Consider the following 17,530-nt stretch of genomic DNA (forward strand, 5'->3'; position numbering starts at 1 on the left):
CTGAGATAAAATTTTTGTAATTAATATATTAATAATAAATCATATAAAATTTTTAAACAAAAAAAAAATAAAAAATGACATAACAACCATCCCTTTATAAGGTGAAGAGTGAAGCCGCGTGCGACAACTAGTAATAAATAAAAAAAAGCCAACAAAATAAATTAATATTATTTTTATCTAATGTCAAACGGATTCACGGGACGAGAACGAACTCATTGAGCAATTACATTACAACAAAACAAATAATATAATAATTTAAGAACAGATAAGAACTTTTTGGATAAATAAATACCTTCTCACATATCACCAGTCACTTTAGCAAATATCTCTGCGAAGTGAGATGACTGTCGAATACGATCGCTCGCTCATCCACTGTCACATAATTGTTACTTGAGGGTAGCAGTTAATTCTACTTAATTTTTAATGTGTTATCAAGCAAATGTCAGTTACCAATTCGCTTGTCATGTTAAAGGCAAACTTTTTATTTTGATAATATAAAAGTGCTTATAAAATTGCAATCGGAATTTAACAGTTACAGAAACATTTCGGGATTAGGTAAGTTTTATTATTATTTTTATTTACCATCTGTTTCAATCGAGTCCGCAAATACACGCAAAATATAACAAACAAACGCAATTATTAGAAAAAAAGATCTATTTGGTGATTTTTCATAACAACAAAAGATACTAGCTGTTATCCGCGGCTTCTCTCGCATAAAATATGAATATATTTACATATTAACTTAAAATGTTACGTTGATGATTAGAATACAAATAGGTCTTACTTCTTTGTTTTCAAAAAGTAGCTTATTTCGTTTCTCAAGCCCTAGACTATTTGTGTACAAAAATGAATAGTGGCTCGTGTTATTATTTTAAGTATAAATTAATTTCTATGCTCTTCTTTTATATAAACTTAACTATGCAAAATCTTCAATGGCATGAGCTGAGCAATGATGTTCTAGTAAACAGGTATGTCATTAACGCGCAAAAAGTGAAGACTAGAAAACGTCCTAATTGTGACGTTTGCCTTTAGTCGTTTTCATCATAATTATGCCAGTAATACGTTATAATACATCATAATTATGTAGTAGTCTAGTTATCCCTTTTACTTATTGTTTTTATCAAGCTATCCTTTTTACTTGTAACGAAATGTAAAATAAACGGTCCCCGGCGCGGCACAGTTTTTTCTGTTGTTTAGTATGGGTATAACATATCTGTTTATTAGAATATCATTGGAGCTGAGATTATATTTTCTAGTATCTATAATTATAATAATGCACTCTATAATCTAAGTATTCTTGCTTAGCAGTAGAATACATGATGAGTAAGTATTACTTAAATGGAATTTAAAAAATAAAACGTAACACCAGGTATAAATATACCATAACGATTAAAAATAATAATATCATAAAATCAAAAATCAAAATATACTTTATTCAAGTAGGCTTTTATAAGCACTTTTGAATGGTCATTTAACAACTATATTAAGTGAAGCTACCAACGGCTCGGCAAGAAGATTCTATAGAGAATAACGGCAAGAAACTCGGTAGTTACTCTTTTTAAATATTTAAAAATATAGTCATGTTAGAATTTATGAAACGGCGATGTTGAAAATGTCCAATATAGAATGAAATATAAAAAAAGTTAATTAGTATTAACACTTAGCTTCAAAATCTTCTGAAACTGGTTAATTTTATTTTTGTGTCCGTCAAACATCCATACTTAGTATTCTAAGTGGAAAGGAAGATATTTCCAAAGTGATCCTTTTGGAAAAATGAGTTAGCCAGTGTAGCTGCAGGGGACATAAAATCTTTGGTCACACGGTGTTTGGTGCACTAGTAGTACACCATAAGACGACATCCCTACTAGTATAAAAATAACTGTTTGTAGTTTTATAATAGCAAAATCACTAAACTGAGTATTGCAATTTGTAATGTTGTTTGTATCGTGTCTTACGACCACTGCTGTCCTCTAAACGTGACAATGCTTAGATATGTATTTCATTAAAATAAACATATTGTAAGTTGTTTACTTATCTATACTGATATCTACACTAATATTATAAAAGGGAAAAAAAAGTCTTTTTATGTTGAAAAAAACGATGAACAAATACGGATTTTAAGCGTTAATAGATAATGTGTCACTGCGTTAAGAAAAACATAAAAACAAAACATCAAAAACTATATTAATAAAAGCTAAAAACCCGTGCGAAGCCGGGACAAACAGCTAGTTATAATTTAAGTAAGTCCTTGAACCTATAGTAACATTGACCCACTCACCCTTCAAACCAAGAAATAGAACAATACAAAATATTGCTTTTTTTTTGAATGAGTGAGTGATACCTACCCAGACGGGCTTGCATTAAGCCCTGCCACCAAGTAAATAGCTTCCAATTAAAGCTTCGTTAACTATCATACTGAACTATAGCCTTCCAAACAAGAATAAATATAAAGAAAAACTTATTGAATAAACTCCGGCAGGGTCCTTAGACGAAATGATTCACAAATTTTAATAAAAAATTAATGCCATCTAAACGTCACATAAAAACTTAACATTCCAATTTCTTTATTAACATTTACAAAGGAGGTTTTATGTTGTTCATGTTTAATCCTGGCACCTATATACATATTTGCGTAATTCATGCAATTTGCTGATAACTCAGCTACATCGTACTACTAAGAGTGCTATGATTAATATATATTTATTTATAATAAAACTATTGTACTTAACTAATTATATCGACTTTAATTTTACTTCAAAATTCTGATAGGGGTTCGAAAACCCATAGAGATTATACCCATATTATAAATTAATGAAATTCTTGATCAATGGTATAATTTCAAATATTGTTTATTTAATAATAATTACTGTGTCCTTATTGTTTAAATAATCTATCAAGAATGTAAACAGCGCAGAGTATTTATACATATTCCTTCATACTAACTGCTCTAACCTTACCTCTTACCTACTTGACTATTTATATGAATATAATTTGAGATACATATATAATTGTATTTAACTAATATGATTGTATTTTTTAATGTTGAAAAAGAGAAACTGAGTTTCATGCCGGTTTTTCTCAGTAGAATCTACTTTCCAAACCGGTGGTAGCTTCACTTAATTCTTAAATGACGATTCAAAAGTGCTTGTAAAAAACCCACTTGAATAAAGTTTATTTTAATTATTGATTAAATAGTACCTAATGAAATTTTGTAAAGTAATTGATAGTTGAATAAAAAAAATGTATCTCATTCGTATATGTTCGTGTATAAAACAATGAACAAATTTCCAATTTATTTTCGTTCGAATATAAAATTCTCATTCAATAAATAATCGATTTTTTACGAAAATTACGACTAATTTAATGTAGTAATTAATATGCAAATGTCAAAGGATTATCCGATAAAGAAATGCGTTATTCTAATCGATTTTTTAGGAAACTACGTGATTATATAGCGTGTATTTATATGTCATTTATTTTATATGCGTAACAAATCAGTATAATATAACATGTAGTTGTCTCTTTTATTTTAGCACTTACAAAACCCTTTATGATTTACTAGCGGCCAGGGTGGACATAAGTCCTTTTACACCTTGGGTTAGGTTACTTAAGTTTTAATAAGGATTTCTTATCTTTTCTAGCAATAAATATAACCTATGTTACTCGTGGATAATGTAGCTTTCGAATGGTGAAAGATTTTTTCAAATCGTTTCATTAGTTTTTGAGCCGATTCATTGCAAAAAAACAATCAAAGTTTTTCTTTTTATAATATCAGTGAAGTGAAGTGATTTATATAGGCCTGTAACAGACTATATCGTTTACTGTTTTAAGTTCAAATCCTTATGACAAATTGTATTAAAGTTGTATTTCCATTTTATATAAACCTACTCATAGATGAGCTGAGATAGCCTAGTGGTTAGAACGCGTGCATCTTAATCAACGATTTCGAGTTCAAACCCAGGCAAGCACCACTATATATATATATGCTTATTTTGTGTTTATAATTCATCTCGTGCTCGGCGGTGAAGGAAAACATCGTAAGGAAACCTTCATGTGTCATTCACAACCCGAATTGGAACAGTGTGGTGAAATATGTTCCAAACTCTCTCCTTAATGGAAGAAGAGGCCTTAGCCTAGCAGTGGGTAATTTACGGACTGTTACTTTACTTTGCTTTACTATTCATAGATACATTTAAAACGTCATTAAGAACAAATAATGTGTCCCATTGTGTATGACTAGTTAATGGTAATCTTCAAGAAAACCTGTCTTCCAATTCACTTCTGAATTTTGAGGGAAACAGTATATTAACACAAAACATACTTTATTTTTACAATATAACATCAATATTATAAAATTTATAAGATTTTTTATGTAGCTAAAAAATCCTTTCTGTTTCTTTGATATTTGACAAAGCTTAATTTTTATACAAAATCTCAATCAAAACAAAAGCATACAAAGTAAAAAAAAGAACATAATAAAAATGTATATTATAAAATAAATAGTCTATAAAATACAATACTTTATGTTCTACAAAAAATATAAAAAAAAATATTTAAGATGTACGAAGTTTATATTTTCGCCAAAAAACGATCTTCTTCAGACAACCTTTAGGCATAGGACTATGCAGCGTAGTGTACACTTGTATAAAATATATAAATATGTAAATCAGTGAGACAAAAATATATATACATAATAAGACATAAATGTACACTATCTATATTATATACCTAGTTACCCTTCCCGAAATCACCCGGGTAAATAGGGGTTTATAATCAACTTTTATAATGAAAAATAAACATTTATTTTTTCGATATTTCTCAACGATAATATGCATGTATTATACATTGAAATTTCGTCTTTAATGAATCTGTTTATACTGTATAAAAATTCGTGGAGTCGCTTAAAATATTTAAGCGTACAGACGACAGCGAGTGTCTCTGTTTTATATATAAATTTGCATTATTGTTACACTATTAATCCAATAAGAGATTTTCAGCTTCAAGTAAATTATTTTCTAGGAAAATTAAAGTACATAAAATATAAATCTATGTGTAATACAGTATTTAGTAGTAAGTAGTTGTAGTAAAGCAAAAAAAAAGTTGATAATGTGACCAAGGAATAAACAAAGTATTCAGCAAATATTTCAATTAGTATGCTTCTCGCTTATCACTTATTCCATTTTTAAATTAAAAAAAAAAAACTATTTATCTGACACTTAAATGTCACTCTATAGAATTATTGAAATGGCCCCCATATGAATATTTGTGATAAACTCGAGATTTTTCCTGTTTCACGCAAAAACTAATCCTATTAGATTAGATTAAATAATCTCGTAAATATGTTGATTTTATATCAACGCATTCGGAGAGGAATTTATCCGCCTAGCCGATTTTGATTCTGCCTCTGTGAGAACTATGTAAATACTTCGTTTGCAAGATTTGAAGGTTGTGCACCAATTTATTTTAATTTAATTACCAGAAAGTAAAATCTAAATATATTTTATTAAGAGGCTTTTACAAGCTATTTTTAATCGTCATTCAACTATATAAATATTAAGTTAAACTACCACCGTTTCGAAATGCTGTTTCTGTGGAGAAGAACCGTCACTAAACTCAGTAGTTACTCTTTTGATTTTTGAAGTGACTAACATGATAAAAAAAAGAAAACATTGGCGGGAAATTAAACTCTCAGTGCATATACATTTGTTTTAAAATAGTGTTTTGTTTGAAGTCGGTTTTTCTTTTTGTTAAAATTTTTATTTATTATAACTTTAATTTTTATTACTGTATCGTTTTATATTATTTGCTTAACTTTAATAAGAAGAACGTTATTAATTAATATCGAAAGTGATCCGACAACAATTAATTAATAAAAGAACTTTAACTTACATATATAATTACATCATCCTGGAAGTAGACTAGTGTTAACACCACGCTTTTTTATCACATACATTATTGTATTATATAATATGCCTTCTTAACCAATGTAGTTGTTAATCGTTATTAAAAAGAAATATTAATTCTGAACGCTTTAAGTTATTAATAATTTTTTGTAATTGATATGTTCAATATATACAGTTAGATATTTAAAAAAGTTAGTGACAATTCGCAGGGTAAGTTGTAAGATAGATGTGTATTTACTCACATACATATTATACATATATGCACTTAACGAATTTAAATAATGTTTTTTTTTTTTTTTAATGGAAGGTATATTTATGTATAATTACTTGTAGGTACTTTATATGTATCGTAATATTATGACCATTTTTTTTATAGTATAGGTTGGCGGATGAGCATATGGGCCACCTGATGGTAAGTGGTCACCATCGCCCATAGACAGTGACGCTGTAAGATATATTAACTATCCCTTACATCGTCAATGTGCCACCAACCTTGGGAACTAAGATGTTATGTCCCTTGTGCCTGTAGTTACACTGGCTCACTCACCCTTCAAACCGGAACACAACAATACAGCGTACTGTTCTTTGGCGGTAGAATAACTGATGAGTGGTTGGTATCTACCCTGGTGGGCTTGCACAAAGCCCTACCACCAAATTAGAAAAAATCACATAAAATCATTATATTTAATTGTAGCCCATGTGTTACTCTGATGTATAAACTACATGTAAAATTTCATCCAAATCCGCGCTTACTCTTCCACGAAGAAACTACTTGAGTTTCTTTGTGGAAGAGTAACAAACATACATACATCCATACTCACAAACTTTCGCATTTATAATATCAATAGGATATTTTCTTGCAGAGGGAATTTCTCGTTTTCACTTATTTGAAATACCATCATTCACAAAAACAATGCAATCAAAAGCACACGCACCAGTGCAGTGTGATACACCACTACAGATATTTACACCACTATTGAATTAAATACAAAGTCTTAAATTAATAATAAAAACTTGAGCTAGAACGAACATAGACAACAGATACGGCTTAAGTTAAGGTTTTCGTTAGTAATGAAGTTTGTAAATTACAAACTTGCGAAGCTAGCTCGTTAGTAATTTGTAAATAATTAGCTCGCAATCACCCATAGACACGTTTGTAGACAGGACGTGGAGATAAAGATTATAAAAATGTAGATTTAACGAAATTATATATACTCATACACGTTCCTTGATCGCTGGCTTAAGACTGTATACGATAAATCTCATAAATTCTCAATATTTTTATTGAATCATATTTAAATAAGTATCCAAATCGTATAAAGACCTATAACACTAAATCATATGTGTTAAGTTGAAATATATATGTACATATTATTTAACAAACAAGTATGTATATTATAATAATACACACACATATCAAATTTGTTCCGGATTTCTTCAATCACTTTTTCTGATTTTCATACAAATAATGTTTACCTATAGTTTCAGAACGTACATAGGCCCTATACAAATATAGGTACTGTAATAACAGTATTTTTGTATATCGTTGTCAGATATGTGTATCTATGTAGCCTGATGGTTAGACCTTGCATCTAACCATCACGTCGTCACGATTGAATTATCATAAGCTTAATTTGTGCCTATGAGTCATCTCGAACTCCCGCGGAAATGTTATTGGCTATTATACTCCGTGATGGGCGTGATAAAAGCGGAATATGGGGAATAAAGATTCGTTATAATTATTCAGTACACCATTATTTAATTTCCCGGTACACAAAATATAATACGGTTAGGTTAATTACCTTACGTTGAGAGTTAAGAGATTAGAAAATGTCTACCTCGACGGTAAAAAGTTCCATGAATCAGATATCAGCACGTTTTTCGAAACACTACCCTTCCATCACCACTGGCTCTTAACATAAACATGAGATTACAAGTAAAATATTTGCTATCACAACAATTATCAGAACGGATAAACAATTGGTCACATAAATACAAACGCCTAAAAATAATCAAACTATGATTAATACTTAATCTCCTGAAATTATCACCTGACTTGACACCTGTGGAGACTTAATTATAAAGAGACCATAATTAATCAATGTTTTACTGCTAGAATTGATAAGTCCAGTTCTGCGTAACTACAACCGCCGCCATCCACATATAACGATAAAGCTGAAGAAACAACCACCGGTGAATTGTTAGTAGAACTTTGTGCAAGCACAAGTACCATGTATTTGTCACATATTATATCCCCAAACAATAATGTTGTGTTTCAGTTTAAAGTGTTAAATTCTGCATATATTATCGAATTTATGACGGGCAATGTTCCGAGAAATTTATGTATTAATTCCGGCGCCCACACACTCGGACATTTCGTCACAATTCCAAAATTCAAACGCACCACCTAGATGTCCGAAATACACAACAGTGTGATTTGCAATTACATTTTCTGCCTCGCACAACTAGATGTGACATCAGCTTTCCCGATTTTATGAACCGATAGGAATTAAGACTTGGGACCTTTGAGAAAAAAACCGAAGAGAGAGTACCGTAATCATTACTTAAAGGCCGGCGACGCACCTTCAAACCCCAAACCCCGGATGTTGTAGATGTCCTTGAGATTAAGTCAGTGGCGGATTTACAAATCTGCCTCTAGTAGGCTAGTAGGCCATTCAATTTTTGCCGCCCCTACTTTTTTTGCAGCATTTATGATTTGTGTTCTATAGTCCTCATTACATCGGTTTTTCCCGTTATTAGTGTGATTATAAACTAGGTGATATTTCTGTCAGATACTAGATTATTTTTCCAACCCGCTATGTAGTGACGAGTATACGGATTACGGAAGTAATGGGTACATATAAGTATAAGATTTTTTTTTTAATTTCGGGCATCATTTGCCGCCCCTCTAAATCTGCCGCCCTAGGCTGCAACCTACTTATCCTATTGGTAAATCCGCCACTGTCTTTAGTAATCACTTCCCATCAGGTAAACCTCTATGTATAACCTATATAAAATAAAAAAGTGCATCTAGAGGAAAAAGACAAATAATATCTTAGCTCCCACGGTTGGTGGCGCATTATTGATGTAACAAATGGTTAATATTTTTGCAATGAGATATAAAATTTTACAATTATGCTAATGCAAACGATATGTCCCACGACATTTTCACGCTTTTTTTTGTAAAAACTCGTAATATTTCTATAACGTTCTCAATGATATTGAATTGCAAATTTTAAAATATTTATCTGCATAAAACGTTTAAAATTGTTATTTATTTCAAAAGATAAGGATAAAGGATTAAGAAAATAAAAAAATACTACATTTGGCTCTGTTTTTGAAAAAAAAAAAAAAAAACAAATCATAAATATGGTAACTAATGCTAACTCTTAATCTCTGGATTAGAATGTTTCAGAAATAATTTTTGGATCAATCCAAATTGTAAAATTTTACCTTCATAAATTGCGAGGGAATTCCAACTTTCACTCGCATCACTTAGTCTGAAAATCCACAACAGCGCGGTTTTAAATGCATATTCAGCCAGGGTCGGATTTAAAGGTCTGGAGGCCCCCGGGCCACAAAGCAGTGGGGGTCCTAGACAAACAGAAGCGTGAACAACCTAATAATTATATTATCATGAATTAATTACTTTTTTTATTTCAATCAGTAAGCTATGATTTAATTACTTTGTATCGGTAACTTTTAAAATATTAAGTAGTAACATTATTATAATTTGATTATAACTCGTTGAAAACTGATGTGGCCCCCCCATCATCATGTTGCCACTCATGTGGAGGCCCCAGGGCAGTTGCCCCGGTTGCCCTCCCCTAAATTCGGCCCTATATTCAGCCTCGAATAACCACTCTGTGGAACCAGCTTTCACCGACTTTTCTGAACAGTTACAATTTGTGAATGCCTCCTTCCAGTCCTTCAGGGTTGCTGGTATAGACGGGAGTCACTTTCCATCCAGTATCATAGACATTTTGAACAGGTAGTTACCCAAAATAAGTGATTTACGGTGTATTGAGGTGCGTGTAACAATTGGTTCAAATTTCCTATAGGGCAGTCTTGACCACCATGTGACTTAATATCGTAGCCCCCAAGGTGGCGCATTGATATGAGGATTGGTTCATATCATTTTTTTTTCTAACCGCTACATCGCGTTCTGCTACGAGGAGCAGTCATAATCGGTAAACATTAAACTGACAAGTATTTTAACGGCGCGATAATTCCATTTATTTACATTCCATGATACCAAGTGAACGTGCGGCGTTTTGAAAATATCACTGAATAAATTCGGTGAGTACGTAACTGTAGATTATATTTATGAGTACAGTTTTGATACTTATACGATCCAATTAACCTAAAAACACTTAAATATTGAATAAAAACTTCATTCATAATTCATGACATAACAATTATAACAAACTAGTAGTCACTCTCGACTTCGTTCGTGTTTTAGGGTGTTGGTTGTCATATATCGGGCAAAAAAGTATCCTATGTCCTTTCTCGGAGTTCAAGTTTGCTTCATACCAAATTTCATCCAATTCGGTTCATAGGTTTGGTAGTGAAAGATCGACACACAGACAGAGAGACAGAGTTTCTTTCACATTTATAATATTATTGTAAAGATAAGCAAGTGAACTATTATAATTAATGGTACGTCAATATATCCTCACAAGTATTTTTGTATCGTATGCAGATAATATTTATATTTGCCATTCATTTTAGCAGTCGTAGCCTAGTGGTTAGAATACAATAATCTTAGCCGATGATTCTGAATTCAAACCAAGGACAAGCAACTGAATTAATGTGCTTATTTTTATTTATAATTCATCTCGTGTGGATAAGAATCTGTCATGTCCCCACAACCACTTTCTGCGAATTCCCATTGAAACAGTGTGGTGTAAGGTCCAAATTTTCTCCTCAAAACGAAAGACTTTGCACCGCATTGGAAAATTAATAGGCTGTAACAATTAATTTTTAAACAAACGTTTAGAAACTTAACATTTTTTTTTTTAATTTTGATTGTTTCAAACATGATATTTTGATTTGGTAAAATTATTACTAGTGACGGAAGCATAAAGAATGCCTTTGTATGAACAAATATGTATTATTAATGTGTTGTTACCATGATGTTTGAAATTATAGTAATCATAAAGATAACGCAGTAATAATTAGTTTCGTGTGTAATGGTAGATGTAAAAACTCGCTGCATCATAGTTTGTACAAACATTATTGAACTAGCCGCTCGTCCCGTCTTCGTCCACTGTCCAAAAGATAGAATGATGATAATCATAGAGAGATAAATCTTCGTTAAATCTCTAAGAAAATATAATAAAAAATAAAAAAACCCAAGTAGATCACATCTTCATTATTCCATTGTTTCCAAGACTTTTCTCACGTTTACGGTACTTTAAAAATTATAAAGTATCAGTATTGCACCCGTGCGAAGACGAGGCGGGTCGCTAGTATACTGTAATGTAACACATGGTGAAAAGTCCGAACATTTAATGACTTTGGATTACGTCGCTTAATGCCTTCCGGCGGTCATGTTCATGAGCGAGCCCGCGACCTACGTCAACACGACTGGTGACAATTTCGATTGTAATCTTTCAAGGTTTAAATATAATATGGAATAAATGTTTATACTTAAAATTTAATATTGTCAAAAATTAACCAGAATTATAAAAGACTGTTCGGGTAGGGATAAATCTATTATTGTCGACGCCTCTCCTAATTCGCTCGGGTTGTATCATGGCAATCGTCAGGGTAGTATCGTTAAGCCACTACACTACCGGTTTTATTTTAGGTTAGATTTATTTTTGTTCTTTTGCTGTTAATTTTGTGAGATGAAAACTAGTTCAAATTGAAAGGCAATTTTTAATTAAATGAGTCACTTCTGATCTAAGATTAAAGATGAAATAAAAAATGATGGGAAGCTGAGTCAAGATGGTAGAAAGAGTTATAATAATTAATAATACTGATGAGTTAACTGTTTGATTAATGTTTTATATTAGTAACTGAGACGTGATTAAACATTGTGTAACTTTAGTTAAATGTTGTGAAACAATTTATACTCTGTTTTTTATATGACCACAAGACCTGTAAGCAATTATGACGACATCGAGGAGGATGACGGTGTATTCTCTGGCATATATAAAAACTAGTTAGGCAGGTGAAGGCCACTTGAAATTAAGTAGTCATTACCGTTCATATACATTAGAGCTGTAAGCAATATTTACCATTCCTTACCCAGCCAATGTGCCAAAGGAGAGAACAGTGTTACGGCCATCTCTGTGTGTTTATTTGAGCCTGTAGTTATAGTAACTACAGGCACAATGGACATAGCATCTTAGTTCCCAAGGTTGGTGGCGCATTGACGATGTAAGGAATATTTAATATTTCTTACAGCGTCATTGTATATGGGTGATGGTGACCACTTACCATCAGGTGGCCCGTTCGCCAACCTATTACATAAAAAAACCATGTCATTTCAATCACCATTTAAAATGAAACACATGGATGTTTGGTAAAACATGGGATGAATGGGTGGTTAGCACAAAGCCGCATCAAGTAAACTCTTCTCAAAATAATCTTCATTCATTAATCATTATTTTCATTAATCATAACATCACAATAATAATACAACTAGCGATCCGACCCGGCTTCGCACGGTTGTAATACTAATATACTACATAATTTGTTTATTTACGACATCACATTCGAACTTCTAAAATTATCAAAGTTTCTCTACTATATTGTCCATGTATTATATATAAAGACCTTCCTCTTGAATCACTCTATCTATTAAAAAAAACCGTATCAAAATCCGTTGCGTAGTTTTAAAGATTAAAGCATACATAGGGACGGAGAAAGCGACTTTGTTTTTTACTATGTAGTTATACATAACTCGTAACTAATATTCAATTAAACGTTTAATGTAAATGCAAGATATTGTTTTTATTACCTGTTTATATTTACAGAGGAATAATAAAAAAATAAAAAGATACGCGTGGATTTCTCAGAAAAAAGAAAACAAATTAAGATAATTTCTATTTAACTTCGACCTCCATTAAGACAGAATAATCAATTCATTAAGTAAATATATATTTAGCCAAAAATAAAGTAATTATGTAACTAGCATTTCATTAGAAAAAAAAACATTTTTTTTTTAAATTTTTGTTCATATTTTTTCGCTAATATCATCTGTGATGGAAAAATACACAAAATTGAATGGTACAGTCGAGGTGACAGGCTTGATTTAATTTTTAAGGAAGAATATTAGTTGACTAATTATTAATTATCTATCATATATGTCAAAATTTAATATACATTTGCCGCCATTTGTAAAAATAAAGGCACATGAACATTAAGCCATTAATTTGCGTCAACCTGTTTGCTGTCTTTATTTATTATATCATTGTAATTAAATTTCAATAAAGAGGTTTTTTTATTGTAAAATGGCCATTGAACCTGGTGAGTATTTTTATTTTAATTAATATTTAAAGAAAACTAAACTTATAATATTTTTTTTAAATGGCTTTTATTTGTGCTAAGAGGACACCGATTATCGCCAATGTCACGTCCGATGGAGATTGAACGGTGCAGTCGAGATTACAGGATTAAATTAATTTTAAGGGCACAATAGTAGTAGACTCTCTGTTAACCCATAACCTAAATCAATACAATAATAAATAAATAATTAGATAAACATATGACATTTTATTTATTTATTTACACTCATATAATATTACATTTTTTAAATATAAAATACAAACAGATAAAATATATTTAAAAATATAAGATACAGAGGCCAACCAGTGGCGGGAACAGGGTCTAAGCCACCGGTGGTCAGGGCTCCAAAGAGAGGAACTTCCTCACAATACGCGCCGTGCCGAGGAGTACTGCCTTCTGCATCAGGCCCTTGACCCAGCTGCCTAACGAGAGCCTCTTAAGATGTTGGTCGAGGCTCTTGGCCATTAGGCCATTCGCTGAAACAACTATCGGCACAATAACTGCTGTACCCACATCGCACATGTCGACAACCTCGTGAGCTAAGTCAAGATATTTTATTTGAGGTAAACATATAACATATGACATTATTATTAAGACAACAAATAAGAACAATCAAAAAAATATTTACAACTTAATTTTATTGCACTCAATATATCACATACATAAAAAATACAAAGTGGATTAAACACACACATTAACAAACATTCAACATTAATAGGGCCAGGAACTTTGGGAGGGACAACGTTGTATACGGGATGTAGGAGTTTGGGGCAAGAAAACAGTATATGGGATAAGGAACCTTCGTCAAGGCCACATCAATGAAATCTTAATAGTCTGTGTGTATCACAGTATATAAAATGCACAAATAAAAAAAAAAAAAAAGAAATAAATCAATGACAACATTATCTATCAAAAAGTAATTTACTTTAAAAGGAATAATTACAACACATTTAAATTGTTGACTTTTTTTTTCAACGGACATTATTTTTGACTTCCAGGCAGAATATATTACATAAATATATAATTATATGTAACTAACATGACTTTGTATTTTATATGTTAAAAGAGAGTAACTACTGAGTTTCTTGTCTGTTGCGGTTAGCTTCACTTAATATAGTTTGTTATATGACGATTCAATAGGTCGTGTAAAAGCCTACTTACAAAAAACAACAATAACAGCCTGTAAATTCCCACTGCTGGGTTAAAGGCCTCCTCTCCCTTTGAGGAGAAGGTTTTGGAACATATTCCACCACGCTGTTCCAATGCAGGTTGGTGGAATACACATGTGGCAGAATTTCTATGAAATTTGTCACATGCAGGTTTCCTCACGATGTTTTTCTTCACCGCTGAGCACGAGATGAATTATAAAGACAAATTAAGCACATGAATCAGCGGTGCTTGCCTGGGTTTGAACCCGCAATCATCGGTTAAGATGCACGCGTTCTAACCACTGGGCCATCTCGACTTTAAAAGCCTACTTGAATAAAGTATATTTTGATCTTGATTTTAATTGATTCTTACTTCAAGATTGCATAAAATTAATTGACTCTTAATTTTATTTAATAAATGGACTCATAAATGTGCAATTTTCATCCAGCTGATAATTTATTTTAATGCATTAAACGTGTAAATTAAATAATTATTTTATATTATGTAATAAAACACTTAAGGACTTATGAAATAAAAAATTAAATTAAGCAAAGCACTCTAAATCCTACTGCTGATTGAAGACATCCAATTTAACAAAAAACAGTCAGTAAATTTCCCACTTCTGCGCTAAGGCCTCCTCTCCCTTTGAGGAGAAGGTTTGAAATATATTCCACCACGCTGTTCCAATGCGGTGGAACACACATGTAGCAGAATTTCTATGAAATTAGACACATGCCTTTCTTAGACACCGCTGAGCACGAGATGAATTATAAACAAACATTAAACACATGAATCAGTGGTGTTTGCTCGTGTTTGAACCCGTAATCATCGGTTAAGCACGCGTTCTAACCACTGAGCCATCTCAGCTCTCCGATTTAAAATTCACCGTTTTTATCGAATATAATATTTTGGATCAAGATCAATGAATGACAAACTTCAGTGTCTTACATTTTTAAATGATAAAAATGCAACATAGTCATGTTATCACTGTAGCTATGTTAATTAATTGCATTTGTTATCAATTTGTTGCAAATTTATTACCTATTTAATTTTATTGGTATTTATGCATCTCGTTTAAAAGTTTAAAAATGCAGATATGAAGTGAACCCTGCAGGTCATCTTGCTTACAATAAAATATAAAATTAATTGACAATTATTTTTGAAAAAAATATAAATCGACATTTTTCTACTTAATTATTTATTCTGCCACTGAAAGTAATTATTTATCAAAGTACAATCGAAATGAAAATTCTTTAAAAATATTGGCAACTTTTTTGTTTTGCATAAAAATCTCGTGTAACACATGTGTGATGTATCCACCGACACAGGCAGTCTTACCTAGCGACCCAAAATAATTTGACTTGGCCTTAAAAATCTACTTAATAACATTAGAAAATTTCACATTAAAATTAATGCAGCATTTACAGTAACACACATTCCAAGTCGATCGTTCTTACAAGATAAAATTGTCTACAGTTCCTTGCTAAACGTAGGCAGTTGATAATTTTTTCAAAATTCATCTCTCAAAGCAATTAAATGGGGGATGAAAGTTTGTAGAAAGTATTGTATAATTTTTTCTTCAAACTATTTTTATTATGTGAAAGCTATGATTATGCTATCATAGCTTTCGGTAATTCATCACCAAGTAGAAGTAAGTTGTTCGATTTTTATATTTTATACCTTTTTAAGACTTCATTTTATAATTAAACAATTCAAAAATGATAAATGTTTAAAAAGTGTATATACATAAATATTTAATTTGAGTCTAATCGTTTTATATGTGTATACTTTTTTCCTTATATTTTAAAAATTCAACTTAGTTTTTTTTATTCACGCGACAAGTACCTTTAATTTATTATGTATAATATCAAAATATATTTATGTATTAAATGTGCGCTATTTAGTTGAATATAATGGACTATTATAAACAAATTGGTATCAACACCAGGAAGCAACATAATTTGTACTAAATTTTTCCATATAAATTATTATAATATTAGAGAAATCCAATCCACAAATCCATGAAAGATTTTGAGCCTATTTTGTTTTCTTTTTAGGCATTGTTCATCCTATTGAGTTATGACTTTGAATACATCTTGTTAACACCTGCGTCCCATATATTAACGAATAAATTCACCCTGTAATATTACAAAAACAAAGTGCCCTAGCCGCGTTTTTCTATTTGTCTGTCTGTCTGTTTGCTTAAACGCGATAAGCGATTTTCAAATGTTTTCCATTGAAGGACGCAATGTTGATATAAAGACCATTACACAATAAAAAATAAGGTATGAGAGATAAGAAATAATCTCAATTTATATTTGTAATATAATATAATGTACTAGTAACATTAAATGCTTAAATATATACAAATATGAACTAAAACTAGTTACTGTATAAATCTTCACCGTGTGGGATGGTGGCAAGAATGCTAGCAGCATTTCCCCGTTGAATCGCAATTCCGATCCTCTGGGCAAAAAACGAACCAGCCCTCCTGTCACCAGTGGAGGCAATGAGGCGAGGTGTTATACATTTGATGAAGCTTTTTGCACCACTACTCCAAGGGCCAAGCGTTTCGACAGCAAAAAGCAAAAAGGATTACAGCAGCCAAAACACAATAGGCGATAGGCTACAATATTCAACCAATCACAGCGGTTGAATACCTGCTACTAGTTACGTGCTGCTGTTAGTTTTACGACACTTCGTTGAAAAAATGCCCTGCGATTGGCTGGCTATAAGAAATACGAAACAAATTCCCGCAGCGACGGAAATTTTATTCTTATTTATTATTCCTTATTTTTGAATTATGAATTGATTAACGGTGCTGCCATATCTGGATTACGCTAATCCTTATTTCTTGGTTCTTATTCCTTATCTCTTATGTCTTATTTTTTCAGTGTGTAGTGGTTAAGTTAAGTTTAAATAAAATGCATTAAGGTTTTATGCAAATTGGCTGTAAGTTG

The 17,530-nt window shown here is 31.5% G+C and overlaps 1 protein-coding gene across 1 annotated transcript in view; it reads left to right on the forward strand.

Annotated features, from left to right (window-relative positions):
- The first annotated feature begins 334 nt into the window (after positions 1–334).
- LOC124532140 (protein croquemort-like) overlaps positions 335–17,530 on the forward strand; it is a 38,330-nt gene continuing 21,134 nt past the window's right edge. Inside the window, exon 1 of the mRNA XM_047106853.1 lies at positions 335–555. The gene's annotated coding sequence lies outside the window, so the exon portion shown is untranslated. The remainder of the gene's footprint in view (positions 556–17,530) is intronic.

The sequence above is a fragment of the Vanessa cardui genome, chromosome 8 (assembly GCF_905220365.1).
Source record: "Vanessa cardui chromosome 8, ilVanCard2.1, whole genome shotgun sequence".
NCBI classification, from domain to species: Eukaryota; Metazoa; Arthropoda; class Insecta; order Lepidoptera; family Nymphalidae; genus Vanessa; species Vanessa cardui.